The 17,765-nt window shown below is 43.6% G+C and overlaps 1 protein-coding gene across 1 annotated transcript in view; it reads left to right on the top strand.

The window, feature by feature from the left end:
- The first annotated feature begins 4,631 nt into the window (after nt 1-4,631).
- Nucleotides 4,632-17,765, top strand: part of RNF144B (ring finger protein 144B) — a 145,015-nt gene continuing 131,881 nt past the window's right edge. The window contains exon 1 of the mRNA XM_033934960.1: nt 4,632-5,057. The gene's annotated coding sequence lies outside the window, so the exon portion shown is untranslated. The remainder of the gene's footprint in view (nt 5,058-17,765) is intronic.

Genomic DNA, 17,765 nt, shown 5'->3' with positions numbered 1-17,765 from the left:
TACATTTTTTCCATTGACATGAATGGGTGAAATCTGATTTTCTGTTTGTAGCTCCGCCCACGTGTGCAGGAGGGCCGCGAGACCCCCAGAACATATCACCCCAGGTAGTGAGGGATCTGCATACCAAATTTCGTTCAAATCGGTCAAGCTGTTTGTGAATTACTGTGAGAATGGCAGCTTTTTACATTTGTTCCATTGACATGAATGGGTGAAATCTGATTTTCTGTTTGTAGCTCCGCCCACGTGTGCAGGTGGGCCGCGAGACCCCCAGAACATATCACCCCAGGTAGTGAGGGATCTGCATACCAAGTTTAGTTCAAATCGGTGAAGCCGTTTTTGAATTACTGTGAGAATGGCAGCTTTTTACATTTTTTCCATTGACATGAATGGGTGAAATCTGATTTTCTGTTTGTAGCTCCATCCACGTGTGCAGGTGGGCCGCGAGACCCCCAGAACATATCGCCCCAGGTAGTGAGGGATCTGCATACCAAGTTTCGTTCAAATCGGTCCCACAGCTTTTTACATTTTTTCCATTGACTTGAATGGGTGAAATATGATTTTCTGTTTGTAGCTCCGCCCATGTGTGAAGGTGGGCCACGAGACCCCCAGAACATATCGCCCCAGGTAGTGAGGGATCTGCATACCAAGTTTCGTTCAAATCGGTCCCACAGCTTTTTACATTTTTTCCATTGACTTGAATGGGTGAAATATGATTTTCTGTTTGTAGCTCCGCCCACGTGTGCAGGTGGGCCGCGAGACCCCCAGAACATATCACCCCAGGTAGTGAGGGATCTGCATACCAAGTTTAGTTCAAATCGGTGAAGCCGTTTTTGAATTACTGTGAGAATGGCAGCTTTTTACATTTTTTCCATTGACATGAATGGGTGAAATCTGATTTTCTGTTTGTAGCTCCATCCACGTGTGCAGGTGGGCCGCGAGACCCCCAGAACATATCGCCCCAGGTAGTGAGGGATCTGCATACCAAGTTTCGTTCAAATCGGTCCCACAGCTTTTTACATTTTTTCCATTGACTTGAATGGGTGAAATCAGATTTTCTGTTTGTAGCTCCGCCCACGTGTGCAGGTGGGCCGCGAGACCCACAGAACATATCACCCCAGGTAGTGAGGGATCAGCATAGCAAGTTTCGTTCAAATCGGGCAAGCCGTTTTTGCGTTGGCAGCTTTTTACATTTTTTCCATTGACATGAATGGGTGAAATCTGATTTTCTGTTTGTAGCTTCGCCCACGTGTGCAGGTGGGCTGCGAGACCCCCAGAACATATCACCCCAGGTAGTGAGGGATCTGCATACCAAGTTTCGTTCAAATCGGGCAAGCCGTTTTTGCGTTGGCAGCTTTTTACATTTTTTCCATTGACATGAATGGGTGAAATCTGATTTTCTGTTTGTAGCTCCGCCCACGTGTGCAGGTGGGCCGCGAGACCCCCAGAACATATCATCCTAGGTAGTGAGGGATCTGCATACCAAGTTTCGTTCAAATCAGTCAAGCCGTTTTTGCGTGATCGCGGCACATACACACATACATACCTCCGATTTTATATATATAGATTAGTACACCATTTGGCTCAGAATATTTCTTTTCTTGTTTTCCTCCTCTAAACCTAGATGCGTCTTATGGTCAGGTGCATCTTATAGTGGGGGAAAAATATGATACTTTGTTTTAGTAACTATTAACAAAATTTATAAGTTACCTTTGCGTTACTGTTTACATAGAATGCAGATCAATTGATATTGAATTTCCATTCGTGCTATTTTACTCATTAACCTCCCCCCCTTTTTACAAAACTGTAGCACAGTGTTTAGTTCCGGCCGCGGCCATTATATTAGCGATTTCAAAAAGGCAAGTCAATTTCCAAAAACTTCACATGCAAATGAGATTGGTGGAGAGTAGTGAAGGTTCGCTAAATTAGCATGTGCCCATCGCTGGTGATAGCGATGGGCACATGCGCAAACACAAAAATTAGAAACCCCCCAATCGAAGATCTGCAGGAGGGATGCCCACTACCTCCTGCAGCCAAAGTCAAGCAAACCTCGTCCCACACATGGCAGTGGGAGATACCCACTCCCTCCTGCAGCTGAAGTCAAGCACCTTCACATCCCATGGCAGTGGGAGAGATGCACACTCCTTCTTGCCACCGAAGTCAAGCACTCCCCCAAGGTAGTGGGAGAGATGCCCACTCCCTCCTGCTGCCAAGAAACGCTCCCTCCCCCTTACCTTATTTACAATGGCTGGCTGGAGGGATGCCTATTTCCTCCAGCCAGTAGGCCCGCCTTTTCAAAATTTTATTTATTTTATTTAATTATTTATATACCACTTATATCCTAAGTGGTTTACATTCAGATACTTTATCATATTTCCCTATCTGTCCCGGCGGGCTCAAACTCTATCTAGTGTACCTGGGGCAATGAGGGGATTAAGTGACTTGCCCAGGGTCACAAGGAGCAGCGAGGAATTTGAATCCACAACCTCAGGGTGCTAAGGCTGTAGCTCTAATCATTGAACCATACACTCTCACACATGACAGCGGGAGAGAATCCCACTCCCTCCTGCCACCGGTCAACCTCCCCTCCACTACGGCAGCGGGAGAGATGCCCACTCCCTCCTGCTGCTGAAGTCAAGCACCCCCCCCAATGGTGGTCCTTCCCCTCCCTGGTGGGGCCTTACGCATCTGGGCCAATCAGAGCCTTAGGCCCTTCCCCGGCGCATTCCAGGAAGCACTGGGGAAGGGAAGGCCCACCATTTTGAAGAGGTGGGCATACTGGCTGGAGGGAGTAGTCATCCCTCCAGCCAGCCATTGTAAATAAAGCTGCTGCACATGGAGAGAGGAGAAAGGAAGAATTGTTGAACATGGGGTGGAGGAGAGGAAGTGAGAAGCAACAAAGAGGTAGAAAGATGTGAGAAGGAAAAATCCCTTATAAGGTGGAGGGGAGGGAGACATGCATGGAGAAATGTTGGACATAGGGTAGAGGGCAGGGAGAGGGAGAGAGATGGTAGTGGGAAAGAAACAGAAATGTTGGATATTGCAATGGATGGGAAGGCACAGAGATGGAAGATGGATGGTGAGCATGGAGAAAGAAGAAAATATCAAATAGACAGGAGATCTGGTGAACGAGTTAACAGAAGACAAACAGAAACCAGAGCCTGGGATCAACATGATTTGAATAATTAAATGACCAGGCAATAAAAGGTAGAAAAAAGAATTTTATTTTCTATTTTGTGATTACAGTATGTCAGATTTGAAATGTGTATCCTGCCAGAGCTGGTGTTAGACAGCAAGCATGAGCTAGGACCTAACAAAGAGAAGAAAAGTCTTTTTTGTTTATTTTGTTTACATTGCAGCACCGGCAAGGGGTTGGAGAGGGCAAAGGGGGGTGGGGTGGGACATTTGAAAACAAACAACTACAACAACAACAAAAAAACCCTGATTGGGTGGGAAAAGTGATGAATTGAAAAATTGATTCAATAGACCAAATCAAATCAATTTTTTTCCGCGAATCAGACAGCATTACTGCACCATGCACCCAATTGGAGGGAGGGAGGAATAAGAAAGCAAGCCATTCAATTGGCGGGGTGTGGGGGGAAGGGAGAAGGAATGGAAGGGAGAAGAGAGTGATGCCAGACCATGGGGAAGGGAGGGAGGCAAAGGAAAGGAAATAACTTATGTTGGGGGAGGGAGAGATGTAAGGAAGGAGATGCCAGTGCTTGGGGGGGGAGGAAAGGGAAGGGAAGGAGACAGAGATGCCACACCATTGGGAAGGGAGGGAGGGGAAAGAAGGAAGGGAGATTCCACAGCATGGAGGGTGAGAGGGAAGGAGAAGAGAGGAGAGAGATCCCAGGGGAAGGGATGCAGATACCAGAAAAATGGAAGGGGCAGAGAAAGACGGCGGATGCTGGATGGAATGGAGAGTGAAGAGAAGATGAGGAAAGCAGAATCAAAAATCAATTCAATAGGCTAAATCGAATTGAATCAAAACTTTTCCCCCCTGAATCGGGCAGCACTAATTCCTACCCTTTCTCTGCCTATGGAATTTCATGCCACTGTTTGGAAGGGCTGGGGAAGCTGCAGAAGAAACAGTAATTGAAGCACATTTACTGCATTGGTGCTGTCTTCAGAAAGTGAGCCCAAGACGCTTGTACTGAGGGACTAGGGGGTGACTGAATTTAGAGAGTAAGAGAGCCATTAGAAAAGGAATCTGGCAGTGGGGGTGAAGACAAGAGGAAAGGAGGATGGTAGAGTAAGAGACAGAAAATGCTGGGGGAGAGTGACAAGCACTGGGGCAGGGAAGATGAAGGGGGATGTGCGTACCCACCCTGATTCATTTTTCCTTTTGCAAACAGAGAGTGAACCAGTAGGAAAGAGGGTGACTGGGATGGAGAAGGAGGGCTAGGACGGTGTTTCAAAAGCGAGCGGGAGAAGGGAGCTGGGATCTGGAAAGCTCCGTACTGAAGAATTCAAAAGGAGTGGGCAGCGGGGATTTCCTTAGCTTCGCTCATTTTTTATTTTCGCGTGTAAATGCCCTCGTCTGGCTTGGATTATTAGAATTGACATCCTCCTCCAGAGGGAGGGGCATATCAGAGTCTCCTCCTCCTGTTCTTGGAAGCCTTGAAGCCTTCTATTGGACACATGCGGGGAGCGCAACGGGAAAGGCCCACGGAAACGTGCTCAATAGCCGGGGAATAAAACAATCTCGAGCGTGCTCGGGGAGCGGCACTGCCTGCACGCACGTAGGGAGAACGTGATCACCTGCAGTCGAGCCCGCGCGCCTGCGGCCAAGTAGGAAGTGCGGCGCGCGCGCTTCCTGTCACCGTGTCAGCGAGAGTCCACGCGAGCGCGCGCCCGGCCAGGCTCAAGCGGACGGGCTGCGCGTGCCGCCGGTCGCTGGATGCGGGCAGCGATCTGGGGGGTTTGTCAGCTCGGCGCATCCCAGGGATCGGCCGCTGCTTGCGAGGGATGCCGCGGTCTCGGGGCTAGCAGCTTTAACGCGCCTGTGACAGGCGGCCACCTGTAGCCCGGAGAGCACCCGACTTGCATCTCAAAAGGTAAGCTACCTGGAAGGGCTGGAGTGAACCGGGTTTTAGATTTGAAAAGAATGAGCAACAAGGGTGTACAAACCACTAAAAATAATAGTAAGGAGCAAACGAACCCAAGACTACAGTACATAGCTTTCTGTAGATGCAGCGTGAGACACAAGATGGCATTTAAAACCATCTGAGAGAGGAAAAAAAAGTCAGCCTGAATCATACATTGAATCAGGTTGGGCAGACTAGATGGACCATTCGGGTCTTTATCTGCCGTCATCTACTATGTTACTATAAAGGCAATTGAACTGGGTTGGGAAATAAGAGACTAGTATAACCAGTGACACTTAAAATAATTATTTATATGAAGGGATACAGTGCAGAAAATTCAGCAAACGTTAGGATTATGGTGGTTTTCTGTTATTGGTAGTAATGTAGCAGCTTCATCTGAGGACTCGCTTCGTTTCTCGATCTGCTGGGGATTGAAAGTTAGACGGATCTTCTTCATACGACGGTACTGTTTGGCTGAGTCAGATGTACTTTCTACCAGTCTCCTGAGAGGCGATTGATAGCTGATTTCTCTCTTTTTTTTAATCAGCGTTAGAGTAATGAGGGAATGAATACACACGATCAAACCGTAGGCAGTCGATGCAGCAGAATGAATTGCTAGGGTACATTATTGTTTTTTTCTATAAATATATTCAAAGAAAACTTTTGTATTGCATTTTTTTCTCTTTACATCCAGCTGCCGTTTGACTGGTTGCTGGGACTGTCAAGGTTAGTTATAGGAAAACTCGTGAAACCCGATTGCCCTGAGCTCTCAGCCTTTCAGGGCAGGAGTACTGGAATATGAATAGGATCCAGCACATTGGGGGATGTTGTATCCAAGGTGTGGTGGATGCCATTGGGTTCTTTCTTGAAAATAATGACATCTGGTAAATCTTGCGTAATAGATGCCTCCACACAAAACAGACACTAACAAGTTCTTTAATCTGTGAGTCCCCATGTCATTTCCCAACAAAGGGCTGTGTGGTTATTTATTCCGCTTCCTGGAGTCTACAACAAGCCTAGTTTCTCAAGTGTGGTTTCCCCCTTTGCAACTGAAGGGAACTACAAGGTGCCCTCCCTACCCCGCTTTTGGACAGTTAGTTTCCAATGTTAAGGAGAAGTTGTGAGCTTGAATACACTGCAAAGTACAGCAATCCAATATGTGATGAATGATCAGAAACAAAAGCGATTCATTGCAGAGAGTGCTTTGCATCACAGTAAGGATCATCTCACAAGCACAGATACCTTTATGATTTTAATACCTTTTAGGGCCCCCGAGGAAGGAGTGTTTTTTCAAAACAAGGACAGTGTCGGGTCCCGGTTTATTACTCTTTTGGACCATATTTTGGATACAAACTGTTTAATGTTCAAAGTAATGTTTGTTGAATAAAGACTTGGCATCTTGTACATCATCTCTGCAGTTTTCTCATTTGTTCGTTGTTAGGCCGAAGACACTCAGACTGAGATGGCATACAGCTTACTTTGAGGGTCATCTGAGGTGAATTGTGATACTTCACATCAGATGCTATGGTCTAGTGCAGTGTTCTTCAACCTTTTGACACCTATGGACCGGCAGAAATAAAATAATTATTTTGTAGTCCGGCAGTTGAAAAACACTGGGCTAAGTCGTGCCCATCTCCACCCAATCTCCGCCCCAGACCCCGCCCCCATAATAGTACTAATTGTAACATCATTTTTTCCATCCATTTTTCATATATACACACATTCAATATAATTGTATTAACAACACATAATGGTTAACCTCAAAATTAAAATACACAAAGCACACTATATGTTTTTCAACATTCATTCATACCAGAAAACAGATAACCCCATGCAAATGCAGGACCAAAAACTAAAAGTACTAATATTCACAAACAAACCCTAAGATGCAAGACTCTGCAAGCAGTACAACCCCAGAGGAAAAGAAACAAATGCATTTCTTCCTGAACAGACAGTTAGGACAGACAATTAGGGCAGATGTAAAATCACTAAAAAAAAAAAAAAAAGCATTTCCCCTACTGTTGTCTCTCTCTCCCTCCATGTGCCTTACCTTCTGGTCTGCCCCCTGGTGTTAGCTTCAGGCCGGTCAACGATGCGATCAATGCAGGGTCTTCGGGCCGGCTCCCTGAGTGCTGCATTGCACAAAGCTGTGAGAAGCAGCTCTTTGCACGCTTCCCACGTCTCGTCTGAAAGCCTTTCCTCTGAAGTTGTGACATCAGAGAGAAAGGCTTCCGGGTCAGGCGCAGGCCAAGGGTAGGAGCCTTTTCCCACGGCTTTGTGCACTGCAGCACTCAAGGAGCCGGTCCAAAGACGCCGCATTGTTCGTACCGAGGACCGACGGCTACAGAACAATCTCTTGGGCCCGATGGAAAGCCGGCCCTGTGGACCGGCAGAAAATTTCTGCGAACCGGCACCGGTCCACGGACTGGCGGTTGAAGAACACTGGTCTAGTGGATCATTCCCCTCCCCAGTGGCGTATCTAGCATATGTATGATAAACACTTTCAATTTCAATTGATGCTGAAATGTCCAATGGTATGATATAAGAACAGCTGAATCAGCTATTAACTGATTCAAGCTGAAGGAAAAAGCCTCAGACAAAGGCCCTCCCACCTCCACCGAAGTGGTTTGCTAAAGGTGATTGAGTGGTCACCTCATTGGCAAAAAACCTTCAATGAAAATAAAAGCTTTATGCTGTGCTTTGCTAGCGAAAACAAAAGATAGAAAAAAAACTTTTCCACCTATCTTCCGCTGATCGGTATACCAACGGTGGCCAGCGTTTCACAAATCTGCTGCCTCAGGGTGTAACACGACCAATCAGACTTTAAAGTGGGACACCAAGCGTGTCTCCTGCATCTGAGGGAAAGATCAAGGCCAGCCAAGCAGCTCGCTACCAGTCCAGCACTGAAGGGTTTAAAAGATACTGGGGAGAGGGGTTGGGAAATAAGTTAATGCTGAATCTCTGGGAGTCTTAAACTGGCAGGACTTTGAGATCCTTGTTAACCATACTGCTGCTGGGTGGGCCTGAGCTCAAAGTGAGTGGACCTGTGCCTACCTGTGGCTTTGCCACTGGATAAAATTGCTGCTGTTTATGTGGTCTGCCATTCTAAAATATATGTAAAACCCGGCAGTTTGTACGGGTTTTGGAAAGCCATGAGCTCTGGCTGCATCTAGAGAGCCTTCAGTAAGCATGCGTGGATGATTTCACCCGCATCTGCGCATGCTGGAGGCCCTCCAGACGTGGCTGGAGGTCCGAATAAAAAAGAGATGCAGCTTTTGGGGACAGGACTGGAGGTGAAACAGGGCGGGGCTGGAAGCAGAATGGGGTGGGGCCATGCATCCGGGTTCCTACTTCTTCAAATATGGTAACTATTTGTGCGAGACCTGATGCAACCATACCATTTGTAGCACTTAACAGAGTGCTAGTAAAATAAATATCCTCACCCCCTTACCCTAATACGGTGGTACACAATAACTAAAATATTTACATTATTAATTTTTTGCAACTTTTCAGAATGCATAGCTCCTCTTTAGCCCCATCCCATCCTTCATTGCCTAACTATTCCAAGCTTATTTTGTATTTGATATACTGCCCATTGACACAGTCCTCTGGGTGGTTCATGATCTAATCAGGTGCTGTTGGTGTTTTCCCTTTCTGTGCTGGTGGACTTATTGTCTGGCTGTGGTGCTGGTGCGGGATTGGGGAACGGTGCTGGGATTGGGCCTGTGGCCTTGGGGTGCTGAGGCTGCAGTTCTAACCAGTAGGCCAATCCTCCTTTCACCCAACCAACACATTTCTGCTAGTTAACCCATAAAAAGGCCTAGGTAAACAATCATCTCTTAAATTTTTGACTGAAAACCAGATGCAGTTCTGGTGCTTTGCAGTCTGATGTTACCTGGTACATTAGTTAGATTGTGAGCCTTCGGGACAGTAAGGGAATTTTTCAAGTACCTTTCTTATTTCTAATCTTAATGTATATTTTCTGTAAACCGCTTAGAACCTAACGGATGTAGCGGTATATAAGAAATAAATTACATTACATTACATTACAACAGATGGTTGTAGTGCAAACAGAGGACTTTCCCAGATACCTCCAAAACTTTTTCAGCTAAATAATTAGGAGCTATCCCATATATACTTTGAAGGACCGCCCGTAATATACCTCCTGGAAATCTCTGCATGCTTCCGTTATTACATATATCTAGCACCTTTTTATGACCATCTCTGCATATACATATATAAATCCACAAACAATGCCTAATAGTTTTTAAAATTCACTTGTGTATTAACTGCGTTTGTCAAAAAATTGGTAAAAGGAATACATTTCCCAAGTCAGCCTCAAGATCTTTGTAAAAGTGTGAGTTAAAAAGCAAACAAACAGAAAGATGTGTTCCACGGAGCATAGAAATTCCAAAGTGTTTTTTGCGTTGATTGTGATCTTCCAGAACATGTGCATGCATGAGAAATGAGGAAACTATGGTTTCATGTGCACATGAGTGTGTGTTTGTGTATCTATGTGATTTAAGAACCAAGTATTCAAAACAACGGGGTTGCTAAACTGAACACAAATTACTCTTCCTGGAGACAATAGAGGAAACTTGTTCAATAACAAGGGAGCGTACTCATGCACCCACTGCACTGAGGCATTGTTTGTGTGTGTGTATTTCAGAGGCAATTTGAATTTGTTTGCTTATGTGTGCATTGTGATCAGAGGATGTTTGAGTGTGTTTGTCTCTGTATGAGAAAAAAAAACCCCAAAACCCTGTACGGCCCTTTTTGCTTGACTATTTTTGTGTCACACATTCCAAGTGAAGAAGGATTACAGATAGGCGGTTGTTTTATACCTTTTATGCAGCTTATTTTATACCTTAGCAACCATGGACCTCTGAGGAAGGAGTGTTTTCCGAAACACGGACCGTGTCAGGTCCTTTGGTTTGTTATAAGGTGGTATTTTTAACTGCATAAATGAAATATTTGGTATAATAAACATTGCTTGCATCTCATACATAGTTGCCTGCAGTTTGTTTTTTGTTTTTGTCTTGTCTAGCTTTAGTCACCTAACACTCCCATTCTTAGGAAGGAAATTGGCAAGGACAAGTCCCGAGGAAGGGAATGTGAACTCCTGAAGGCCAATCAAGAAATATTTAGTCCAATAAAAAGGTGTCACCTTATACATATAATGCTTTTAGTTTGCTGATCTTTATTATTATGCATTCAAGCAAACTAACATAGCAACCACGCCACTTTTAAACAAACGTTACTGGAGAAATAGATCCCGAGGAAGAGAGTGCTAGCTCCTGAATGCTGGGGCAACAGATGCAGTAAGTTAATTTTTCTTTTCATTTGCTAATCCATTCTTTGATTCTTTTTAAATATATATATCTTTTCATGCATTTATTTTTAGAAAACTCAAGCAAACAAAATAAATCCTCCAAATTCAGTTCATCTTTACTCATCTCCCTCCCTTTCTAGGGAAATGGCTGGATGAATGGTGCCCAGGGCAAGGGTTACGTTCCCTTTCTCTTCTGGGCTTATGTGCTCACAGATTCCCGGACTGATACAAAAGAAAGGTGTGGCAACCCTGGCTTGGCATTCTAGATGGTTTCATTCCTTGACCACTTCTTGCAAGAGCCCTGATTTTTACATAAATCGCTGGGGTACAGCTACAGGTGGACCCAGGTGAGCATAGGCCCACCCAGCAGCAGTGCATCCTTGATGTGACTGATGGGGTATCATCCACAAAGAGGCAACTCTTACCCGACAACCCTTCAGCAATATCGTTTATAAAAATGTTAAAAAGAACAGGCCCAAGAATAGAATCTTGAGGCACACCACTGGTACCATCTCTTTCCTCAGAGCGATCTCCATTGATCACTACCTTCTATCGCCTTCCGCTCAACCAGTTCCTGACCCAGCCCGTCACTTTGGACATACTTTTCGAGAATGGAAATTTTGCTGCTGCCGACTTTGGGCGACTAATGCCTTACGTCCAAATTGGACTTAGGCGTTTCTTTTGATTATGCCCCTCCACATTCGTAATTCAGGTTACTTCTCAACATGCAGAGTTAGTAGTGACAGGAATATTGTGACGCCTTTAATGCAGGGTCATGCATTAAAAGTCTATTAAGAAGATGAAGGCAACTAACTTTAATGGTGGCGAATGGAATTGGGGGTACTAGAGTGAGAAACAGATCTCTTGTCAGATTCATAGCTTTTCCAGTACAATAATTTTATTTGTAGTCATTTATTTAAAAACTTGTACCCTGCTTATACCTATGTGGTCTATAATTTTTAGACATTACAACAATAAATAGACCATACTTTAAAATGCATCCTAAGAATGCATAGTACAGATGAAAAAGGAATAGCAAGTAACAGCAAGGATTCATGATGAGTCATTAATAAACACCATATTTTCTGTGTGGGCGATAACACTGGGAATGCCAGTGTTTCTATCATAAGCCAAGAATGATCTCAAAAGACAAAGTGACAGCAAACAATGTTGACTCCTGAGCTTTTTAATGTCTACTTTCAGCAGTGGATCCAATGTTTGGGGGGGGGGTGATATTTAAAAAAAAAAAAAAAAAAAAATTGTCTATATTGCTAATCTTAAACAGATTACAGTATCCAAAAAGACCAGATACCCATTTAAAAGAACCAGCATGTGTTAAAAAGAAAGTTTAAAAGAAAAGGACACCAATAATATATAGGAATGATCCAGACACCCAAGACCGAACACACTTATCAATACCAAATACTTCAAGTTTCAAGTTTATTAAAAAAAATTTTAAACCGCTTAATCAGGTTTCTAAGCAGTGTACAATATAAAAATTTCATAAAAACAAATTTAAAAGTTAGGGATACTAAACGATACCAAAATAGATTAGTAAGACGCATAATAAGGCGTATGGACTAACTTCAAAGAGTAGGGAAGGAGGGTGAGAACTACAATTGTGAGAAAAAGAGCACAATAAAAGGGAAAAAAACAATAGTTTAGGGTAAAAAGATATTGTCTGGAACGTTGAGAAGATCCAGGGCTTTAAAGAAAAAAACCCCAACACTGACACTCCAAACCAAAGACAGTCCTGCTAATAGGAATAATAGTTGTAGATTCCAGAGAAAACGGAATAGATAGATTTTAAAATATTTAATATGAAAATGTAAGATAAAGAACTGGAAACTTCTACTATGCTCTCTTCAGCAAGTTTATTTGTTTATTTACTTATATATATATAGATATATATATATATATTTTTACATAATTGTTTGTAGTAGAATATTTTTTCCTTCCCAAAAGTTATAGAGAAGGAAGTTTTTGGTCAGGATAAAATCTATTTGAATTGATCTGCAGGCTTCTTTAGCTTTTTCCTTGAAACTTAAATTAGGTCTGGGGGAGGTAATGTGTTAGGAGCGCTTTGTTGGTATTTTAGTCACTTACCCATGGACGTGGCCATGTACTGCACACGTGAAAATGGCCTCTTATAAAATATTGACAATATGTGCTTTGACGTGTTAGCACCCAGTGCCAGTGGGCATACACAGGGGTGCAGTTTAGGTGCAGACATTTGTATCGGCTTTAGGGCTGTTATACATATCTGCATCTATAATGCAGCTTTGTGTTGTGCCGCTTATAGTATTTTATAAAGACAAGTAGGTGCCTGCTTGTCTTTATAAAATAGGCTTAACATAGCCATCTTAAATGGAGCTTTAACTAGGTGCCCTCATATAAAAATACTTCTACATGTTCTTCATGCAGGAAAGTTCAGGAGCATACGCTTGCTCACTGTTTAATGAAATGATAATGAGGTGCAGCCGTGCTATTCTGCTATATCTCAAAATGTGAACTTCATTTTGTTGTATTATGTTAGTTTGGTTTGAAAATGACTCTTTATTGCATTTGTTAATGACCTGCAGACTCTGAATGAAGAAAGCTATCCAGCTCCTTGAGGTAACCTCTCTTTTGTGTTCTGTATTCATGCTGCACAATGCTGCACAGGGCTACCAAATCCAACATTTCCTCCAGGGAAAGGAAGATAGTGGATGGGCAGACCGGATGGGCCATATGGCCTATATTTGCCATATTTCTAAGATTGCTACAGGAGATGGGGCGGGTTGGGGGGGGGGGGGCAGTGGCTAACAAGGAGTAGGATTGCAATTTACTCCCTGGTTCACCTGTGGATTCTTTCTTTTCCCACTCTGATCTGACCAGCAGAAAGAGGGGGAGATGGAGAGCAGTGATACTCTTAGACTACAGTCTCCTCTTTTGCCACTTGGGGTTTGACTAATGTTTGGAAATTCATGGAATATCCTACAGCTACCCAGTTAAAAACTGTAGTTGAGTTCTAGATGACAGAGAAAAAAGACACGATCCAAGGCATCTCCAGCCCAACCAGCATGGGAAAGGGATGTTGTTAGACTTCAGAACCTTCAAATCTCCTCGCTTTGCCTCAAAACTTGCAGGGATGGTGTCCTCTGGCTCTTTTATCCCTAATTCATGCCAAATTTGTGCTGGGTGGGTAATGGAAGAGTGCCCTAGTGCTACATGCCGCGCAGTGTGTAAAGGAGGGGAGGCAGCTTATTTGGATGACTGAGATCCCCTGGAGCGGTCTGGTAGAGATCCAGGAGGCGTGAGAGGGGGCTCGGGCTTTCAGAGTGTGCCTGTCTCAGTATCAGAGGCTGTCCAGGACCTTTCAGACAGAGACTCAGAGGACGAGGGCTCTATCTATATGTCTTTGCTGTCTCAGAGTGAACCAGTTGTTGGTGGTGGTTGCTGCACATCTCTGCAGGGCAGGATTGTATGTGCATCCATACTGAGACGACTGGCTGATCAGAGCCTTGTCATTCTTGAAAGGAGCTTGAGCAGTAAATCAGGTAGTCCAGGTCTTGCAGAGCCTGGGCTGGATAGTGAATTCTTGCAAGAGCCAACTGGTTCCATTCCAATACCTGGGAGTACTATTCAACACAGCAGAAGGCCATGATTGCCTTCCAGGGGCAAGCATACAGATTAGAGATGATGAACAGGCCAGCCCTGTCAGCTTGGCACTGCCTCTAGGTGCTAGGCTGTATGGCAGCCACTATAGATGTGCCTCCTTCGGCGAAGGTTCACATATGTCCCCTTCAGAATGCACTGCTGTCTCGGTGGTCCATGCAAATGTACTCTCTTCAGATGACATTCCCTTTGACCCCGGAATCTCATGTTGTTATTGAGAGGCATGCCCCTCCGGATAACCATGTGGGTAATTCTGACAATGGATGCCAGCCTGTGTGGCTGGGGAGGTCATTACAGCGGGTACACAGTCCACCCAGATAAATTGGTCCGTCCACAAGTTAGAGTTTTGAGCCATTCGATTGGCATTACAGAAGCTGGGGAAGAGTCTGGAGGGGCAGGCGGTCCAAGTCTTCTCAAGCAATGCTACTGTGGTGGCATATAACATTCACAAAGGAGGTAACAAAAAGGCCCAGCTGCATCTGGAGCCTCACTTGTTCCAATGGGCAGTGCTCCGCCTTCAAGCTATTTCCACAGCACATGTAGCAGGAGTGGACAATGTCCAGGCTGATTACCTCAGTAGGCAGACATTAATAATAATAATAACTTTATTCTATACCGCCATAATCGTGAGACTTCTAGGCGGTTCACATTGAAGAGAGCTGGACAGTCAGCGAGTTACAATATGCAGAAGTCAGAGAATAACAGCATACAGAATCTTAAAAGGCAGTGAAATATAATATACCGATTGTTAGCAAATGTTAGAAGTTTCAGACTTATATGCAGGAGTGGACATATTTAGTGTTTGGTGTAGATACTTTTTAGGTGATATTTCTGTCGAATAGGGCAGTTTTTATGGCTTTTCTAAAGGCGTCATAGGTCAGTCTTGCTCCGTTGATGTAGTTGTCTAACCAGTGTTGTTGTTTGTTTGCTTGGTACATAAAAGTTCTATCCATAAAGGTTTTGTATTTGCAGCCAATTATGCTTGGGTATGCAAATAGATTACAGTTTCTGGTTTGTCTTGTAGGGCTGTATAGTATGAAGTGAGGTAACAGGTAGATAGGAGCTAGTCCCCAAACCAGCTTGAAACATATGCAAGAGAACGTGAATATTATTCGCGCCTCCATTGGCAGCCAGTGAAGCAGTCTGTAGTAGGGGCTAACATGGTCGCTCTTTTTCAATCCAAATATCAAGCGGACCGCTGTGTTTTGGACAATTCTAAGTTTTCTCACTGTTTTATTGGTTATACCCATATAAACGATATTGCAGTAGTCCAGTGTAGAAAGCACTAGCGATTGCACTAGTAGTCTAAATGATAATGGGTCAAAGTATTTTTTGATGGTCCTTAACTTCCATAATGTCAGGAAACACTTTTTTACCACTATGTTTGTATGTTCAACCATTGTCAAATGTGTGTTTAATGTGACTCCCAATATTTTTATTGTTTTAGTAATCGGGTAGTCACGATCTTTTACATGTAATGTTGTTTTGGTAATTTTGTCTGTTGGGCTTGCAAGGAAGACTTTTGTTTTTTCTGTGTTTAGTTTCAGCTTGAAATTTATTGTCCAATGTTCTATTTCGGTCATGATATGAGAAATATATTCTGAGGTCTCGTTTGTTATGCTGTTCACTGGGATTAAAATGGAAATGTCATCTACATATATGTATGTAGTAGTTTAGGTTTAGCCTTTTCAGGAAGTGTCCTAGGGATGAATAGTGTGGGTGATAGTGGTGAGCCTTGTGGTACTCCCGAGGGGTTTTTCCAGGTGTTTGAGTACGTCCCACCACTAATCACTCGGTATGATCTCTTTGTTAGGAAACCCTGTATCCAATTCCTTATTCTTCCTGTAATTCCTATTCCCTCTAAGCAGTGTAGCATTATTTCATGATCAACAAGATCAAAAGCGCTACTGAAGTCTAGTTGCAAAATCAGAGCACTTGTTCCTTTGTTAAATAGGCCGTATAGGTGATTAAGGATCGAGGCTAGGACTGTCTCAGTGCTAAAATCTTTTCTGAATCCCGATTGGTGTTCACTGAGTATGTTAAATTTGTCTAGATAGTCCACTAATTCCAAGTTGACCAGTCCTTCGAGCAGCTTGGTGAATAAGGGGATGCTTGCTATCGGTGTGTAGTTGGTTTTTAGGGTAAGTGAGTTTTTTTGGTCTTTAGGAATGGGTGTGATTAGTATGTGTCCCATTTCCTCGTGAAATGTTCCTTCAGTGAGAGTGGTTGCTATCCAGTTAAATAGATCCTTTTTGAAATCTAGTGTAGCTGTTTTCAAGGTCTTGGAAGGACATATGTTTAGTAGGCAGTCTGATTTAGTATATTTATTGAATAGGGTTAGAAATTGGTGCCAGTTTGGAGGTTCAAAATGGTTCCAGAGCATGTCTACTCTAATTTCTTTTTCGTGGGGTTCGAATTGGAAATCGAAGTTGGGTGAGGGTGAAGGTATTGTCGCTCTTACATCTAAGATTTTGTTTTTGAAAAAAGTGGCAAGAGTTTCTGCCGAGGGCATACATTCATTATTCTGTAGCATGATTTGGGTGGTGTCTGTTAATCTGTTTACCAACTTGAATAGTTCTTTGCTATTTGTTTTGGGTGTCCCTATTTTTTGTGCATAGTATATTGTTCGTTTTTCTCTGATCAGATTTTTGTAGTTTTTCATTTTTTGTTTCCAGTGTATTTTGTCTTCTTCTTTGTTTTTTTTTGCCAGGTTCTTTCTAGTTTTCTCAGTTCCTGTTTTAGAGTTAGTAATTCAGAATCGAACCATTCTTTTAGTTCCCTTTCTTTCTTTTTGTATGTTTGGAATGGTGCTATTTGATCTAATACTTCTTTGCTAAACTTTGCCCATCTGTTTGGGAAGTTTTGTATTTCCTCCATTTTAGATTGTAATTCGTAGTGGGTCCAGAATTAGACCCAGGATAGTGAATTTCATCTGCAAATGGGTTCCAAGCCTTTGTTGTCACTGGGGCCGCTCAACTTTTGACCTGATAGCTACAGTGAGCAACATGAAAGTGGACCATTTTTTCATTCGAAGATCCAAGCCCAGATGTGCAGAGCCAGATGCCCTGATCCAACCATGGCCAAAGAATGAGCTCTTGTATGTTTTTCCTCCATGGCCCATGATAGGGCAGATACTCCCTACACAATATAGCAGGCCACCCAGGGAGAGTGGTGCTTGTGGCACCAGATTAGAAACATAGAAACATAGAAAGATGACGACAGAAAAGGGCTATAGCCCATCAAGTCTGCCCACTCTACTGACCCAGACTTGATGGGCTATAGCCCTTTTCTGCCGTCATCTTTCTATGTTTGGTCATGTCATCTGTGGTATGTGGATTTGGTTTGTATACAGAGGGACAAAGGTCTCAGACTACAGGTACATCCTGATCTTATCTCTCAGGGCCCAGTGGTCATATAAGATCCAGATCGCTTTGGGTTTAAGGCATGACTCTTCAGCACGTGGCCATAGAGCACAAAGGATACTCTGAGTTAGTTATTGCTACTCTCCTCAGAGCCAAAAAGCCTATGACGGTCCCCACTTACGCTAAGATATGGGAGATATTTCAGCACTGAATCATGAAAGAAAAGGTGAAGCCGATATCGGTGGTGTTGATTTTCTCCAAACAGGTCTCAACAAAGGCCTTGCAATGGTGTGGCTCTGGATCCAAGTAATGGGCCTCTCATGTTTC

This window comes from Geotrypetes seraphini, chromosome 2, assembly GCF_902459505.1.
Source record: "Geotrypetes seraphini chromosome 2, aGeoSer1.1, whole genome shotgun sequence".
Taxonomy (NCBI): domain Eukaryota; kingdom Metazoa; phylum Chordata; class Amphibia; order Gymnophiona; family Dermophiidae; genus Geotrypetes; species Geotrypetes seraphini.
Note: the sequence above shows the minus strand (reverse complement) of the source record. Positions and strands in the feature narration are given on the sequence as shown.